This window comes from Danio rerio, chromosome 9 (assembly GCF_052040795.2).
Source record: "Danio rerio strain M-AB ecotype USA chromosome 9, GRCz13ab, whole genome shotgun sequence".
NCBI lineage: Eukaryota > Metazoa > Chordata > Actinopteri > Cypriniformes > Danionidae > Danio > Danio rerio.
In genome coordinates this window covers 28454459-28472944 of record NC_141029.1, presented here as the reverse complement: position 1 = coordinate 28472944, position 18486 = coordinate 28454459, and the positions used below count along the sequence as shown (strand labels likewise).

The window sequence follows — 18486 nt, the reverse complement described above, 5'->3', positions numbered from 1 at the left end:
AACATCCGGGAATTCATGCAGCCCCAGTCACTGAAGAATTTTCCAGACGCCATTTTCCATCTGAGGTTTAGAACAGCAACTGGTGAGTCAAACTACCTAAATGTTGGTATTTTACTGACTTTCTTTAAGGAAATACAGTTGTAAACATATTGTTAAGTTAATAACTTTAGAATGGAGTGACAATTTTAAACTTCTGCGGTTCATTCATGGTCGTTTGTGTATCTAGCTTAACTGCATTACTATTGACTTCTTTTCAAGAATGTTTTTATATATGCTCACGCATACATAGTGCATAAAAACATCAAATGTACATGTTCAACACATTTCTGTCACGCCTAATGCCATTTTGTGCGTTGTTACCCATCTGTAAAATAAAATCGACACTTCTCCTTTAATTCGAAGCAAACTAACGTTAGCGAGGGAATCCCCGGAGCCGCCTAACGTTAGCCTACTCTGCCCGGATGCTAACGGCAACACAGGACGGTTTCCATAAGCTCTGGAGAGTTTTTAAAACATATCTGGTGAGTAAATCAACATATGCTTACTTGTAAAAGGCTTCCTGACTGAAACATATGATTGTTTGTTATTCGTGTACGTTAATTTGGTTATTTTAAACACCGCGGCCAGTTTTAAACTGGTTCATTCGTGGCCGTCCATATAACGTTACCGTTAGTCCATAGACTCGCGTGATAACGTACGCTTGAATTGTATTAAGTGTTGACAACCATTAAAGTCGGAATGTTAACATTAATGTCTTTAAATGACCGCGTTTGCACTTTTTCAGACATTTAACGTTACAGAAGTCTCCCGGAAGTTGCGGGACTAACATTAACGTTATCCCGCAAATGCACAGAGACTCCCAGATGCCCAAGTAGATGCCCGCAAATGAATGATAATCTCCAGGAAATCGAGCGTCTCTCGCCCGGTCATTAAACACTTTGCACGCCCCTCTCCACCGCATCCCTCCCAGCTCTTCAGGTAACGTTACGTCGCGCGCAAGTCACCCCCACCGCTCTTCAGGTACGTCGCGCGCAACTCATCCCATTGCTCTTTAGGTACTCATCTCTCCCGCTACCTCCCGCAAATCAACTTTGTAACTTATCCCCCGAAAATGACTTTTCCCAACTCGGGATGTCTGACGTAAGTAAGTTAGGCTATTTCTGTAGTCAGGAACATCTTAGTCAAGCTTTTTCTCCCGTATGATATTGTGCTTAAAACTATAGGCTAAACTTAGCATGTACTGTACACAACATTTCCGTTTTATTAGTGCGTTGTAAACAGCCGCCTGTCTGTAAAGTTAATCAACTGATTCATATTTGAGCAGCCAAATGATGATACAGGTTTGATTTGTAGATTTATTATCAATAATCAACATCTGAATCAAAAGATATCTGAAAAAGTGTGAGGCATACTTTGTGATGTTCATCTCTCTTTTTTATCTGAAGGTTATGCATATGTGTTGGATACTAATGTGTTGTTGTTTTTTAACAGCCACAGTTCTCTATACAATAACACAAGACCCTGTGACGGTGGCTGATTAGAGACGGATGGTGTATTTCCTGAGTTGGAGAAATGACCAAGCACACCTTCTTGGTCATATGTGGTGATAATAATGAAGGTATGTTTGATAAAGTTCTGTATTTGTTTCACAATAAGCTGAGAGGGTATTAGAGCATTAGAGAATAACAAATGACATGAAGGTGATAAGTTTTGTATTGTGGGTGAACTGTTACTTAAATAATGTTTTGCTCTTTGCTTTGCACTTTTCCTCTTCAGCTTATCCTAATATTTTAGATTATATTTGGACCTGAAACATCTGCTAGACTCCAGGAAAGGTGGCGTCAATACTGGACCTGAAAGGGCCTAACAAGTTGAATCTGGTAAAGAAACACGCACGCACACGCTTACAGAAAACTGTAAGTTTATGAATATTTTTTACACTGTGGCCAATATTTTGGGGAAGTCAGCATCACTAAATGATATAAAAGATTTTAAGCTCCTCTTAATTTTGCTCCAAGTGTTGTGTTAAATTCAGGATTCTGGACAGACAGCTGCCTGTTTTTCCAGTTCTAGTCATAGTGGTTAACCTAATTGTTTTTGTAGATCCAACAGTGATGTTTTTTCTACTTTTCCATATCCTGTCACCTCAACCAGCTGGGAGAGTCAGGTTGTGGATCATCATGAAGATTTTCAAAAGGTGAGTTTAGATTTCTTGAATGTTTTATTTACTTTAAATGTTCTTTAAATATATCATAGAATTTGATTGCAATTTGTTTTCAAAATTTTTCTTAGTCATGCTGGAGTTATGAAGAGTTCTTAGATGAGCGTCACCCTATATCCGTGCATCAGGAACCACCAGACGAGCGGTCAGCAGCTACTACATCATCATGGATAAAAAGGTCATCCTGTGGCTGGGAAGCACTTCATTTACAGGACATGCTTGATGAGATTTCCTAGCTCCAGTTTGTTTTCACACAAGTTTACAGCATTTATACCTTCATTTAAACTGCTTTGTTTGATATGGAGGACCAAGGAAACACCAGAAGTGAAAGATTTGCACGCCAAGTTGTTTAAAATGTAATTTCAGAAGAAAACTATGCGTTCAGAAGAAAACTACGAGTGACGATATATTGAACTTTCAAATTGCTCTGATGAAACATCAAGTTTGGACCAAATGACTGAAACAGCCTTTTTGAGCACTGGTCATACATATTTTGTTGATACTGTCTGTACTAATAAAAAATTTAAAGCATATTTGACATTGTTGCATTTTAAAAACTGAATGAATTGTTGAAGTGGTGAATGTTTTCAAATAAAATGTTTTTTATTTTGTAATTTACAGTCTATTTGACCTTTTTACCATATTTACACTCAAGAGAGTTGAATAAAATAACAATATATTACACCAGGCGGTGTTAAATATAGTTACATTTTTTAACTCTGCCCTGAGTTAAAATTAACCCTTACTTCGGTGTCAATGTGCCAACCCTTTTGAAAGTGTTGATTTAACTCTGTTTTGAGTGGACCCCATGAGACACTTTCAAAGGGTTGAAATGAACACCCATAGAGTTGTTTTGGGTCCCCATATTTTGCTGTGTAATTCTGCTTTCCTGTCCTCTGTCACTGCCAAGACAGAGAAAGAAAGGAGGAATGACAGAAGAAAACAAAGACTAAATAAACAGAAGAGTGGAGGAAAAGCCGAGCTACATTTGATGCAGCACAAACATACTATTGGTCAACAGACTTTTCCTGGATAAAAAAAAAATAATGTTTATCCATTTATTGTTATAATTATTATTATTATTTACATTTGTTTGCAAGTTATTTGATGGGTCTCAAGACATTTTGCAACTAAATATCAAATATTTAGAGATTATTAGCCTTATTGTAGTTTTGTTTCCATTGAAAAAAGCTTGTTTAATTGACATTTCATGGGATATAATTGCAATATGTTTACATTTGGTTTACAATACAATTTATAATACATTTTTGCAACAAATATTTTTTTCTGTAGTAATTTTCATTATTTAGTGGACTGTATAAATTATACCTTTTTAAGAGTTCACCCTTAGCTGATAATTGATAATAAAGCATATTTGGCATGCTGTCCTGGGAGAAAGCCCAGAGCTCAAAAGTTCCTCGAGCCCGGGGGTCCCTCTCTTTTGAAGGGTGAGAAGGGAGTTCGAGCTCGAGTGAATCTCGAGAATTCCCCTGTTATGAGTAACAAATATGAAAGAGCTTGCTTATAGTGCCAATATGGTTTGTTCAATTCATCTGTCACATGTCTTTGGACTGCAGGAAAAAAGCGGGGAACCTGGGGGAACCTACACGAGCAAGGTGGAGACATGTGAACTCCATACAGAAACTTCTTATAAACCAATGATGTTCTTGCTGTGAGACAAACGTTGCTAACCACTGGGCCTCTATGCCGCCTTGTCTAAAAAGGAAGAAGGAGTAGGAATGGGAGAAGAGGTTCTTCAAAACAAAGATACTGAAGTAAGAAATTCTGGTTATTTATAATGAGTAAGAAAGTGACTGATTGGTGGATCGTCCTATTAGCTAATGCTGGACCAGCCATGTTTAATCATAAGCACGTGCTCCTCTCGAACTTAGTTTATACATAAACCACACACGTGTGTACACCACCTTACAGTAAGTGCTGTCAATGCAGTGTTGCCAGATATTTAAAAAATGCAATTACTGGAAAATGTATCGAAAATAAGTAATATCAAATAATCTATTTTGCATATAAGCTAAAAAAAAAAAAAATCATTAACTCCAAGTTTGCTCTTTTTAGTTTATTAATGATCAAATTACTTTATTAATGCTAAAGTGTTAGTTTTTAAAACAAGTTCAAAAACTTATAATGACTAAATCTTGCAACATTGACAAGCAGAGGTTGCTCTCATGGCCTCTACAGCTCCTTTTCACTCTGACAGCTGCTGTAAGTCAAGGACATGAATTTATTCAGTGTTATTCATATTTATTCAGCTTTACTTTAAATATTTTTTTTAATTTGCAAAACTTCACGTTATATCTGAAAAAAATAGGGGCTAATAATTTTGTTCTTAAAAGTGTTTAAACATTTTTAAGCTTTTATTGTAGATTAAATAAAACAAATGAGACTTTCTCCAGAAGAAATACATATTATCAGACATACTTTTGATTTTTTTTTTTTTTTTTGTGAAAGTATAACTTATTCCTTTTATCTGAAGAAGTGCACTTGTAACAGGTGCAAGATGCTGTGGCCTTTAGTGTCCTTGTTAGTGTGCCCACTTCCCATTCCAGAATGGCCTATTCAAATCCCTCTCAAGACTAGGCCAAATGTGGAAGCAGAACCAAATCATGATGCTGAACCACACAATCTGTACAACTGGTTGCATTACATGTTGGATGGTCTCTTAGTGGTCCCTCTACTGTCAGTCTGAAGGGTTAGTAGAATAACTTATCTTGCTGAGTTACTAATAGACTACTACTAATGTCTGCTAGGAGTCTGTCAAAATAGAGCTAGCAAAGCGTTGGCAGATTTTAAGCATAGCTTAATACTCTAATGACTGTTGACATTAAACTGTTATACTAGCATTTCAAATCTGTATAAAAATAAATAAATAAATAAATAAATAAATAAATAAATAAATAAATAAATAAATAAATAAATAAATAAATAAATAAAAAACGCCTGATGCAGTTATAAGCTGAAGAAAAAAATCCAAGTTAGTATTAAATAAGTGTTAGTATTGAATTGGTGTTGTTGCCATTAAATCAATTAGGTGCATGCTTAAAAAAAATAAAAAATATCGATAATTAAGTGATACACTGAATAAGAAAGTACATAATTTTGTAGTAAATAATATGAAATGTATATATACATTTTAATAACACTGATCTTTGGTTTTTGTTTGTTGTTTATGGTAACAACCACGTTTTGCAGCATTCGTACAAAGATAGGAACATTTGTTGTTCTTATTAAACTCATCTCTCACAAATAATATGCCAAACACCGCAGCCACATTCTATGAGAAGTGACATTTATGGCAGAGCTAATGCAAGTGTGTGCCAGTCAAGTCTAATCGAGTTTGACCGAAAACAGTTTTACAGGAAGTGGTTCTGGACCACCACCGATTAAATTATATCAGTACAGCCTAAATGAGCCATGATATGTACTGTAATAATTGAACAGTAAACAGAATTTACATCAGAAATGCTCAATAGTGTACTGTACATAGATAGGGAGTAAATTATTTCTGCACTGGGATGTTTTGTGTTTTAATTGTGGACAAAAAGAAAATGATCAAGAGATCATATGACGTTTACTACATCAAATGTATATTAAACAAAACACATAAAAAATTAATACAAACATAATCAAAAATAAATTTCTGTCATAAATAATGCCTGCGTCTTCTGAAACCATGTGTCTATTTACAGTTTGGTTGGTTGGGGGGTTTCCAATAAACCAATCAATCATTCATTTGTCTTTAGCTTAGCCTCTTTATTCATCAGGGGTTGCCACAGCAGAATGATTCGCCAACTTATCTAGCATATGTTTTACACAGAGGATGTCCTTCCAGCTGCAACCCAGTACTGGGAAACATCCAAAAACACTCATTCTCACACATACACCACAATCTATTTAGTTTATTCAATTCACTTATAGCGCATGTCATTGGACTGTGGAGGAAACCAGAGGAAACCCACGCAAACACGGGGAAAACATGTAAACTCTACACAGAAATGCCAACTGTCCCAGCCAGGACTCAAACTACAGACCTTCTTGCTGTGAAGTGACAGTGCTAACTACTGAGCCACTGTGTCACCAATCAATCAATCAATCAATCAATCGATCGATCAATCAATCAATCAATCAATCAATCAATCAATCAATCAACCAATCCAGTCGATTGCAGTTATTTAAAAGCACAAGGGTTTAGAATTGGGGGTGAGTAAATAATGACAGCATTTTTATATTTGAGTGAACTTCTCTAACTGTGCAGGGAGTTGCTTGTTAAGAGGAAAGGCTTAATACCAATTTCAGTGATTTGCAGTGTTGATAAGCAATCGATCCATCAATTAGTCTGCTTCCTCTGTTCCCAGCCCTCTGCTTGATCTAATGTCAACAGGAAATACCATGTGTGATGTAGTCGATGAGAACATCACATATGCACTGAACTCCACCGAGATAGAGATCTAGACAGAAATCACAGGGTGGTAACCCAGACCCACACGACACTGCCCTCTTAATGACAACTCCGGAACAATGGGAAATGATTCATGATGAGAAAAATAGTGACAAAAATAGTTACCTCTGTAATCTAAATGCAAGTCATTTATTTTATTTTAAATAATTCATCTCAATTATTATGTTTGCTAATTTTTGAAAGCAGACACCTATAGATAATATATAGGTTGATAATTATGTAAGTTGATATAGGTTTTTCCAAGTTGATTTAAAACAAATATATCCATCCATCCATCCATCCATCCATCCATCCATCCATCTATCTATCTATCTATCTATCTATCTATCTATCTATCTATCTATCTATCTATCTATCTATCTATCTATCTATCTATCAATCATGGAAGACATCTGAACATGGTGAATATATTATCATCAAACCTACAAAACTACAGAAAACATGGTGGCTGCAAAGATCATCTTTCTTTTCTTTTCTTTCCTCCTAGTCCAGCCAGTGGTCCGTTCTTCATAAGTGGTTGACACAATTATCTGGATTTGGTATTTGACGATTTGACATGATCCAGGAACACATCCATGAATTGTTGTCATAGCAACAGTTCTGGTAGCTCAAACCTGCTCGGGAGCAGGTTTCATATAAACAGTATTAGATTAGGTCTTCTGAAGCAAAAGTAATACTGAAAGCATGTATCGATTACTGATATTTTCTTACAGTAGTAAACTTTAGCTTATGTACACTTGGGAAATGTATATATAAATTTACAGTTTGTAATAACTAATAATATTTAATATTAAATAATTACTTAAATGTATTTTAATGTTAATGTATGTTAATGTATATATATTGCAATCTAGTACAAAAACAGGATGGTTCTCCCTAATGGGATAAAGAGAACATTTATTATTATGGACTTTTTAGATAATGAGTACTATTTTAAGGTACACACCCAGCTTTACAATTTGTATAAGATAATGGACATGCACAATAATCAACTGTTTTTTTTTTGTTTGTTTTTTTGATTGATTGTTTGTTTGTTTGTTTGTAAAGAAATAATAATTTATTCAGTCATGCACATTTTGACAGCTTATATGCCAGTGATTTGACACTTTGCAAAAGTTGCAGACGTCTTTACCAATATCAAAATGGCTTTTTTATGCAATAATAATTTAAATTCCTTACACCGATTAAGAAACTTGAATGGGTCTAGGCTATACTGCTACTATAATAAAGAAAATCTGATAAAAAATGTTAAACTAAATAAATTTCTACATACTCTTAACACACAAAAGTGTAAAGCCTGCAGCTCCCAACAAATGTGGAAAGTTATTGCATCATATTTATTAAACCAACAACTTCGAATTTCATATAATAGTGCTCACATGAATAAATTAATATTAATCAAGTGATGCCATTATGCTGCTGTGCTGTCAGCTAATCATTGCATTGCTGATCATGATTTCCAGAATCGATAGATCAGTCCTTCACAACACATACAGCAATCCCAGATCAGTTCATCCAGACATTTTATCCAGATTTGCAAACTTGTTTGAAGAACAAAATTAGCCAGAGATCAGTTATCAAGAATAAAAGATGTAAGATTTGCCAAATCATCTTAAATCATTTAGGGGAGGTAAAATGAATAGACCCCTGGATTTGAACCAGCAATCTTCTTGCCATGAGGCATACCATAATAACCATTTTGATCACAATTGTAAATCTAATTTACTATTTTTATACAGTGAACCATTCATACATTTCACAAAAATCTTTTCTTCCATCTAGCAAAATAATAATAATATTAATAATAATTAGATAAAAATAACATCTACAAAGTGTGTGTATGTTTGTTTGATATGTCACACCATGTAAAAGACACCAAACTCTCATGTCCAGTTGCAGACATCTGAAGTCAACAGAAGTAAATTGAACTGATAGTTTTCCTATTGGGCCAATAACGTTAAAAAGAAGCATTGGCCATCATCAATATGGACACCGATACATTAGGCAAGCTTACTATTTTGAACCCCTCTGACTTTCACTGAAAAAAAGCAAAGAATCTATATTTTTTTCTTTTCAGAATGGAGAAAATCTACTGAAGAGTTTATACAGAAAAGGAACAACAGTAATTGTCCTTGGAAACAAGACAAAAAGAAAGACCTGACTTTGAGAATATAAAAGTATGCATTGTAATGTTCATTAAAGCAGTAGACAAAACACACACAGAAAGAAAATTGATGACTGAACGCATACACAACGTATCGTATTCTTCTGCATCTGTTTAGGACTTGTGTTTTCATTCTGTCAGCGAAAACAATGGTGCAGAAACAGACCCATATGAAAACGACAGCTATATTTACCCAGCGTTCTATCATATAGACACACGGCACATTCCTCAGCAGTGCTTTTGTCATAGCTGGCACACATATCAGCGGCACAGACTGTTTTCTCAAACTTGGGGAAAAGAGAGAGGAAACAAAGTACAACTGAAAACAATGGCATTTTAGAAAAAGAGAGAGAGAGAGAGAGAGAGAGAGAGAGAGAGAGAGAGAGAGAGAGAGATGAAGGGCTGGGGTTTGAGGGAGTGATGTAGATTTGGACAGGAGGGAGAGGAAGGTGTTTAGCTGTGCTCCTGCAGATAAGCGGTGATTAAAGAGCCTACCGAAACACGGCGTGTGTCGGCGCAGTCAAACTTGCTCTTCTGTCTTCATTGGCCTTAATGGCTTCACTCGGGTCTCGGTGGGAAAGTGATGCCGTTTCAACATGAAACTCCAGATGTTCTAATCTGAAACTCTCTCCTGGCCTGAGAAAACCTGAGGGAGGCAACAAAAAAAAGCAGATCGTCAGAAAACTAATGATGGCGTGTCAGAACACAGCTGCGACCCGTGAACTCTTAATTGCTTAACTCTTTCCTATTCGCCCCACCTCAATTACCCCGGCAAATTGCACATGATTGAATGAGTGAAGCTCACAAACAAGCAAAAAAAAAAGGGGGAGAAAAAAAGCTTCTTTTTTTATTCTGCCTCATCATCGCACTTCCTTCCGATTATTTTCACTTGCTCTCGACTAGATTGGGAATGATGTGTTTGAAGTAGTCTTGCTGAAGGCTGAGGCAGCTGTTCTGAGGTGGCAGAAATTCTTACCACACACATGCACACATTTATGTGTGCAGGCTCTCATTTATGCATAAATCACAGTCTTGGGCCAAGGTACATTACATTACTTTTAAACCCTCATAATGTTTAAAAAAATTATAGAATTTTTTAAATCATAAGCTGGGGGTTTGTGTTTTTTCATATAAAATAGTCATAATATATTAGACTAATTATTAAATTGAGTGAATGGAACAATGTTTTGACGCTTACCAGATTCATATTTCTGCATTCCAATTAATAAAAAACAGATGACAAATGAGATACATACAGTATGAAAATATACAGTTTTATGAAAATTTTAAGAACACTTAATTTGAGATTGGCTATTATTAATAGCACTGAAAGAATGTAATTTAAATGTATTGGTTTGAATGTACAGTATAATTTATAAAAACAAGCCAAATTTGTAAAGCTACATTCATTCATTTATTTTACAGAGTGGACGTCCTTGCAGCCGCAACCCAGTACTGGAAAACATTCATACACCCTCATTCACACACATACAGTACACTCCAGCCTATTAAATGTAATCAATTCACCTATAGTGCATGTCTTTGGACTGTGGGGGACACCGGAACTCCCGGAGGAAACCTACGCAAACACAGGGAGAACATGAATACTTCACACAGAAATGCCAACTGATTACCCTAACTAGCGATCTTCTTACTGTGAAGCAACAGTGCTAACCACTGAGAACCGTGTCAACCTGAAAGCTTCATATTTATTTTAAAAAAGGAGGAAAAGTCATTTAATTATTCAAAAAAGAATAATTGGCTTGCATAAATGTTACATTTTACATTTTAAAAAGTGATACAGCAGGACGGACAAACACAAAAGGAAGATGTGGAAAACGAAAAAAACATCATTTTGAAATATATTATTAAAATGATAAACAATTTCGCAAAGATGTTGCATTAGATAATGATTATTAACATTTATCTATCACTAAATTAAAATAATTAATAATAATAAGTGCATTTTTATCGGTTTTGTAATGCAGTGTAATTTAGCTGTCATGATCACCAACGATCTATCCTTGGATCGTTGGAGAGCATTTATATTTACATGGACTACAACCCTGTCTCATATGAACTACAAGTCCTGTCTTTATGATGGGTTTTCCTTGTTTTGTCCTGCCGTGTTAGACCCTAGCCTTGTTTTACTCCTGTGTGCTGCCTAGTTTCTTACCACTTGCCTGATATTTGTCTATGACTCTGGATTTGCCTGCATACATCTGTTTGCTCCTTATTGTGACCGTTGCTTGCCTGACCATTCTTATTAAACCTGCGTTTGGATCCGCACTCCTTAGTCAGTGTACCACTTCACATAACATTAGCCTACTAAATTTCACTAGTGATCATAGATTTCTACATTTTCCTTTCAGACTAATGACAAAATCGCAATGGGATAGTTTGCTCAAAAATTAAAGTTCTGACTGTGCTCACTGAAAAAAAAAGAAAATCACGAGTGTGAAATTATGTGGGAGTGAGCAAATGGTGACAAAGTTTTCATTTTTGAGTGAACTCATCTGTTAGGTAATTGTTCACATACAAAAAAAGCATGCTTTCCCAATGTGAAGTATAAAAGAAATGAATCAATAAATCTTAATAGGTTAAAGCCATAAAAAATAAACAAACCAAATACACGCTTGCCCTAAAATAAACAACACAAAGAGTTGAAACTCTTTCTGCATTAAATAAACCCTGAAAAACAGAAGTCATGGCTGTGCAAACAAACGTTTGGCTAGAGATATGGCCTGATGAAAGATAAGAGTGTTTCAAGTTCACGCCGGGTTTCAGGCTGTTTGTTTCTTTGAATCGGAGTCTGACAGAAAGGAATGGATGACTGGAGTCTTGGCACGAGAACAAGTCATGTTCTAAAGATAAATCTGAATTAGCCAGCAGCATAGGGGAGATAATATAAATCTTTTTATTGCATTTGTTACTTGTTTGTGCGATGTTTCATATAATATTACCACAAACTTCTTTGGATAATCTGTCGTTGCTACTGTCAATAGATTTCTCCAAGTCTCTGCTACGTCTGCAGTTAAACAAGCAGTTAATAATAAGTGACTTCCATTTTAACCTATTTTTTGCCCTGTCAACAGTATTTCTATGCAAGCCACAGAACACTGACCAACAGATGCAGATGTTTCTTCCCTGATTGATTCAGTGTTGTTGATTAAATCTGTTGAATCAACGATTCAGTGACTCACTCATAAAGACACTAGCTGCATACCGAATGGCATACTATACACTATGCACTTATCTATTTACACTCTCAACAGTATAGCATATGCATGTAGTGTCGTCCTAAATGGAACGCTAATGTTTGTTTTACCAAGCGGAAATTCAAACCATTTGACATTTGCCATATTTGTGAAATAAATGACCAAACTACCAAATAATAACTGCCATGAGTATAAGAGCATTTACCATGGGGAGGCAGTATAATCACTCTTGTAGGAGAATTTTGCTTTCACATTCCAATATTTAAAATGTAATCCAACATCAGTGCCCGAAAGCTCTTCCCCTTCCGCTATGTAAGCAAAGTGCCGTTAAGTGTCCAACACTTACTTTTTTGTTAGTTTTACTGTTGAATAAGTGCATCATGCTGGTAATTAAAGTGCATTTATTCTTTTAGAGTTTTCAGTGTGAACAAACTACTTCAGGGGTGTCCAAACTCGGTCCTCCTGGAGGGCCGATGTCCAGACAAATTTAGCTCCAACTTGCTTCAACACACTTGCCAGGAAGTTTGTATCCAGCTAATCAAGAGCTTGATTAGCTGGTTCAGGTGTGTGAAGCTAAAATCTCCAGGACACCAGCCCTCCAGGACCGAGTTTGGACATCCCTGCAAGTATGTGATTTGGGTTGCACCTATTGTTTCATGGGCTACCTAAATAAGTCAGCGTTTTGGTATGAGTGAAATTATCTAGTGATTCAATGTTTTACTCAAAAGTAATTACTTGTATACTTTCAGAATGCATGTGGATGATTTGGTTTAATGTACATTACTCATTCATGAATTCATTTAGTTGCCACCACCTACTTATTTAACTACATGCAATGTGATCTAATAGTGACTCCACCCAACCACATATATAAATGCAGAGACAATGCTGTGTGCATCCAAGTTACAATGACAACACTAATATGTTATGAACAATAATCCAACATAACTAAAATTAAATTCAAAATGCTAATCATATTTTTAGCTGGTTAATTTTCATCACATTTATAGTGTATTTAGTGGCCATCACAACTAACACAAGACTACAGGAGTGACGTCCATATTGCTGACTTCAGATGAAACTCAAAGTCATCCATTCATTTTCCTTCGACTTAGTCCCTTATTTTTTACGGATCGCCACAGCGGAATAAACCACCAACTATTTCGGCATATGTTTTACGCAGTGGATGCCCTTCCAGCTGCTACTCAGTACTGGAAAACACCCATACACTCTTACATTCACACATGCACTCACACACTATGTACAATTTAGTTCATCCAATTCACATAAAGTACATGTCTTTGGACTGTGGGTGAAACCGAAGCATCCAGAGGAAAACCCACGCGAACACTGGAAAAACATGCAAACTCCACAGAGAAATGCCAACTGGCCTATTTATTAGATATATAATTCCATATTGTATATCCTTAAGTATATTTATTAATTCCATATAAAGCCCATATAGGTACAAATAACCAATTTAATGTACAACTCTTTTCTATAATGATTTATATCTCTAAATTTAATAGAATGACCAAACATAAAATAAAAACACTTCATACGAGAGAAGTGGTTATTCCTCAAAGTCAGAGGATTGCATTTCAATTATGATACATGTCTGTAGAGATTGCTGTCTGCTGATAGAAATGAATATTCCTGGTGGCACATGAGGCTTCAGACAGACTGTCTGGATGAGGGGATTTGTCACAGATCTTTTCACACACCTTTCTGAAAAGCAGTTCAGAGGAAAGGTAAAGAAGCTCAGACAAAGAAAGGAGGCAGGAAAAAAAGATGGTGAAGAGTCTGTGAGTTGCGGAAAGAAGTGTTTCAAGTGGCAGAGAGAGAGGCAAAAAGAGAGACGGCGAGAGATAGGGGAAGGTGGATACAGATACTAATAGCTATGTGACTCCCCTGACGGCTCAGTGGTGCTAATCCCTGTTAGTCCACAAACTGATACTGCAGCTGAGTGTCCACACACACACATAAAGCTTGCACAATGCTTTCTGAACCAGCTTACATGTGTGTGATTGACAGCTCTGGCTCTTCCTGGTTCCCTTGTGTTGTCATTTACTTTGGCCGTCTAGAGCTCGAGCAGACATCATCCTTTATACAGACCTGGAGATGAACTCATCCCTCTATTCTTGCACCACTCTTTCTATATAGGCAGCATCATCTCTCTCTCCCCGCACAGACAACTTTCTTCAACTCCTTTTGGCATCCTGTGAATTGTGCAGCTTAAGGCCCCTTCTCTCAAACACACACACACTCACACACATTCAGAAGCCAAAACACAGGTAGAGAACAGAGAACAGCATTAAGAAAGAAGGAGAGGTATATATGAGGGATATGGTGTGAGCTGTTTCAAAGCAAAGCATCCAAATAGCATCTGAAAATTTTTTCCCTCTCCCAAAAATACATTTTTTGGTCAGATTTTATTTTGATGGGCCATTTGTTGAATTTAAGTTTCATTGCATCTACCAGTCAACTAATTCTCATTAGACTATAAGTAGACTGTTAGGTTGGGGTTAGGGTTAGTGTATGTTGACATGTACTTGCAAAGTTTCTTATAATTAGTTAAATGTCTGTTGAAGGAGCATATCAACAGATATTAAGCAGATAGTCTATTAAAACTGAAATGGACCATCAAAATAAAGTGTTAACCATTTTCTTATTTAAAAAAAGGTATGTCATGTCAAATATGTATATATTATTACAGCTTTTTATACTTTTATATGTTGAGGTATAATTTGAAATTAAAAATTATGGCTCAGAGATAATGATATAAAAAGAATAAAATGTGTACATTAATTATTAGTAATTAATTATACTACCTACAATTTGTATGTAATTTGACTGTACACTATCACACATCTATCCTAAACCCTTGATTTTTATTTGTTAGGTGTGATATTCAACAAAATTAAAAAAAGAAAAATCTTTTAAAAGGTGAATGAAATAATAATAATAATAATCATCATCATCATCATCGTCGTATAACAACAACAACAATAATAATAATAATAATAATAATAATAAAACGCAAAAATATTTTTCATTGCTTTGTTCGTTCATTAAATAATTTCTGTGTCCATATTATAAACAGACAATTAACTTTTGTGTCTGTTCATTTATTCATTCAATGAGGCTCAAATAAATAATAATAATAATAATAATAATAATAATAATATTGATGATGATGATGATAATACTAATAATAATAGTAATAATGTTAATAATAATAATAATAATAATAATAATAATAATAATAATAATAATAATAATAATAATAATAATAATAATAATAATAATAATTTAAATCACTTTGTTAGTTCATTAATTAATTTCTGTGTCAATAATATCAGCAGAAAATTTACTTTTGTGTTTGTTCTTTTATTCATTCATTGAGGCCATGTAGAAATATTAATATATTATATGGATAATATTAATATATTATATGGATAATATAATAAAAAATAAAATAAAAATAACAAAAAGTAAAATAAAATAAAATAATTAGTATTCCTTTAAGCAGCCAAAACATGGACCAAACATAAGCTGCTTTAATCAGCTCAGGGAACATTTGAATATGTATAATGTTGCATTTTTATTCAGCATTTATTTTATTCAAGGGTTTGTGTGCTTATTAGAATATCAAATTACGATCTAAGCAACATGCAAAACGCAACTCTACTGGAATCAGCTGTGAGCTTCATCATTTATCAGTTCTCATGAGGAGTGCTAATGATCTGCCTGAGGATCCATTATGAGAATCACTCCCTATGTAGAGCATTTCAAATGACTCACTTATGAGTTTTCATTTAAGTTAGGATGCTGTCATAGAAGGGTTTTGGTACAGAGCTATAGAGAGCGATATCTCGCTCTGCCACCCACCGTCTATCCAGCAGAGACTGTACAAAGCATGACACTGAAGCAGACTTCCAAATCGCAGCTGAATGTTTATGCGTCATATGTCTATTCTTCATTTTTTCATTCTCTCTTTCATGTGATTATGGCTGATTTTCCTCCCACCCTTGAGATTAAGCGCCTCAGTATTAATAAAGATGTGTAAATGCAACTCAATTCACAAAAAAAGAGAATGCAACAGGGCATATAGAAGATTGCAGACAGCACCAACAGAGAATCTGTAAGGGTGTGAGTCAAACTTTTAATGGGATTTTGCTTTTCTGGAATGTTCCTCTGTTCACAAAGGAATAGCTGGTAATTCACTCTACAAAAACAGACAAATAGAGAGATGTCCTAATTCCTTTTTTGCATGTTTTCACACTTTTGTGTTTCAGATCAGCAAATAAATGTAAACATTGTTCAACAATAACACAAGATATAATAAACAGATATCGCAGTTTTGAAATAAAGATTTTGGAAATAATGTGTTTAACCCTATACCTACGGCAATAACTGATTGGGTCACCCTTAATGAAGCCTCTTAGGGCGTACGTACACTATGTACAGTTGCCTTGAACCGGGCCAAAACATGCTTGTTCCCCCTCCTGTCTACCCCGACGGCCCGCACTCATATTACATTCAGGCCTGGGCACAATTACGTTATCAATGATGCAGGGGTCAGAAGCGCTCTCGCTCAGCACAGTAGAGATTTCTCTAGTTATATCGTTTAAGTTGTTAGAAATGTAGTGACGCTGTCAAATATTTCACCGAACAGATCAGCCACTTTTGACGCTCATAAACAATCATAAAGTCCTTGTGCTGCAGGAATTATGAGGTTTGCTTTCGTGCAGTGTGAGGTTTGCGTCTTTAATAATCTACGAAAGTTTGCGGTCATTGAACAGTAAGAATGATTAATAAATACATATCAAACAGTCCCTTAAAAGTCACGTCTCGCTTTCAGTTTCGGGCTTTGGCGCGTTTTGCACTCACACATAAGCGTATCGCGCCGAAACACAAATGAACCGCGCACTGGTACACCTCTTCCAACCGGGCCAGGGCCGGCCAAGTGAACCGTGCCTGAGCCCAATTCAGAGCACTCACACTTCTCAAACGATCCGGTAACTGGGCCTGGGCATGGTTCGGATAGCATAGTGTGAGTAGGCCCTTTGATAACGTGTCTGTTACAGCACTGTGGATGGAATTTGGCCCACTTATCTTTGCAGAATTGTTGTAAATGGTTTTTGAACATTAACTCCCTTTTAAGGTCATATCACAGCATCTAAACTGGATTCATGTCAGGACTTTGACTAGGCCACTCCAATGTCTTCATTTTGTTTTATCTCAGCTTTCCAGAAACGGATTGTTAGTGTGCTTTAGATCATTGTCCTGCTGCAAAACCCCAATTCGCTTCAGCTTGTGGTCACTATAGCAAATGGCCGAACATTCCTTTAGGATATTTTGGTAACCAGCAAAATTCAAGGGTCTATCACACCAAATCTTTCAGTTTCTAAAGCAGCAAAACAGCCCCTAAACATTACACTCTATTAGTCCACCAAGTATTTTAAAGTCTTGGGGATCATCAAGAGCCTTTGGGGTTATTTTTTATTCAATCTAATTTATATTTTGTTATACTGATGAACATCATACAAAGAACAATGGACAAAGTATGTCAATTGAATTTTACAGTATAATAATAGTCATTTAATCATATTTAAAAAAAAATACCATTATATCTAGATAAGCATTTTTAGTTGGCAACAAGAGACTGGCTGAAAAAGTTAAACACTTTTTGTTCAATCGATTAGTTAAATAAAAAAATAAATAAATAAAAATAATAAAATAAAATAAAATAAAAACACTGGAAGTATGGAAGAAAATTCAGAAAGAAAACTAAAAACATGCAGAGTCAAAAATAACAGTACTGTGTGTATACTACATCTGGGTTTATGAGTTTGAAAACATCCGCCTTGTTGTCTTTGTTATGTGACCTAACTTGTGCCACTGTTTTTGACTAATGTTGAAACGGACATTAATCTGTCAGAAAACATATTAGGGCAAAAAACATGTCCAAATATCTATCTACAGTGTGAAATCACATATTTGTAAGATAATGTTTTAGGTGTTCAATTTTTCCAATTCTCGTTAGCAGTTAAAGAGACATGAACCGAAATGGCTCGAGGTGTTCTTGAAAGGTAAAACTGGTCTTTAATTACACTACCATTGTAAATTATAATCAAATACATAATTATATGATCAAATATAATCGAATTTAGTAATAGAATTTTCATGAAGATTCTAAAGAATCATATCAACTTGTGCAAAATAGCCATCCAATGTCACCTTTAAGACTGATGTGCTTTTATGAGCATTTGTTTTTTCTAGATAATGAACGACACATTTGGAAGCCACGGTTAAAGAAGCTTTCAGATTTTTGTATTGTTGAGGATGTTGTTGTATCACAATGAGCCAACTGGGCTTCGAGAGATGTAGCTATTAAATTGTT

The 18486-nt window shown here is 35.4% G+C and overlaps 1 protein-coding gene and 2 long non-coding RNA genes across 8 annotated transcripts in view; 1 reads left to right on the top strand and 2 right to left on the bottom strand.

Annotated features, from left to right (window-relative positions):
- The window catches only part of LOC141376138 (uncharacterized), a 1062333-nt gene that overhangs the window by 557071 nt on the left and 486776 nt on the right, over window positions 1–18486 (bottom strand). For all 6 annotated transcript variants that reach the window (XR_015499513.1, XR_015499519.1, XR_015499517.1 and 3 more), the window contains one exon: window positions 9358–9508. The gene's annotated coding sequence lies outside the window, so the exon portion shown is untranslated. The remainder of the gene's footprint in view (window positions 1–9357; window positions 9509–18486) is intronic.
- Window positions 1495–2413, top strand: LOC147842386 (uncharacterized). The gene is made up of 4 exons (XR_015499606.1): window positions 1495–1618; window positions 1795–1880; window positions 2155–2197; window positions 2293–2413. It is a non-coding gene; the product is annotated as an uncharacterized LOC147842386 (long non-coding RNA).
- The window catches only part of LOC147842379 (uncharacterized), a 463094-nt gene continuing 447411 nt past the window's right edge, over window positions 2804–18486 (bottom strand). Inside the window, exon 2 of the long non-coding RNA XR_015499635.1 lies at window positions 2804–3102. This is a non-coding gene — a long non-coding RNA (uncharacterized LOC147842379). The remainder of the gene's footprint in view (window positions 3103–18486) is intronic.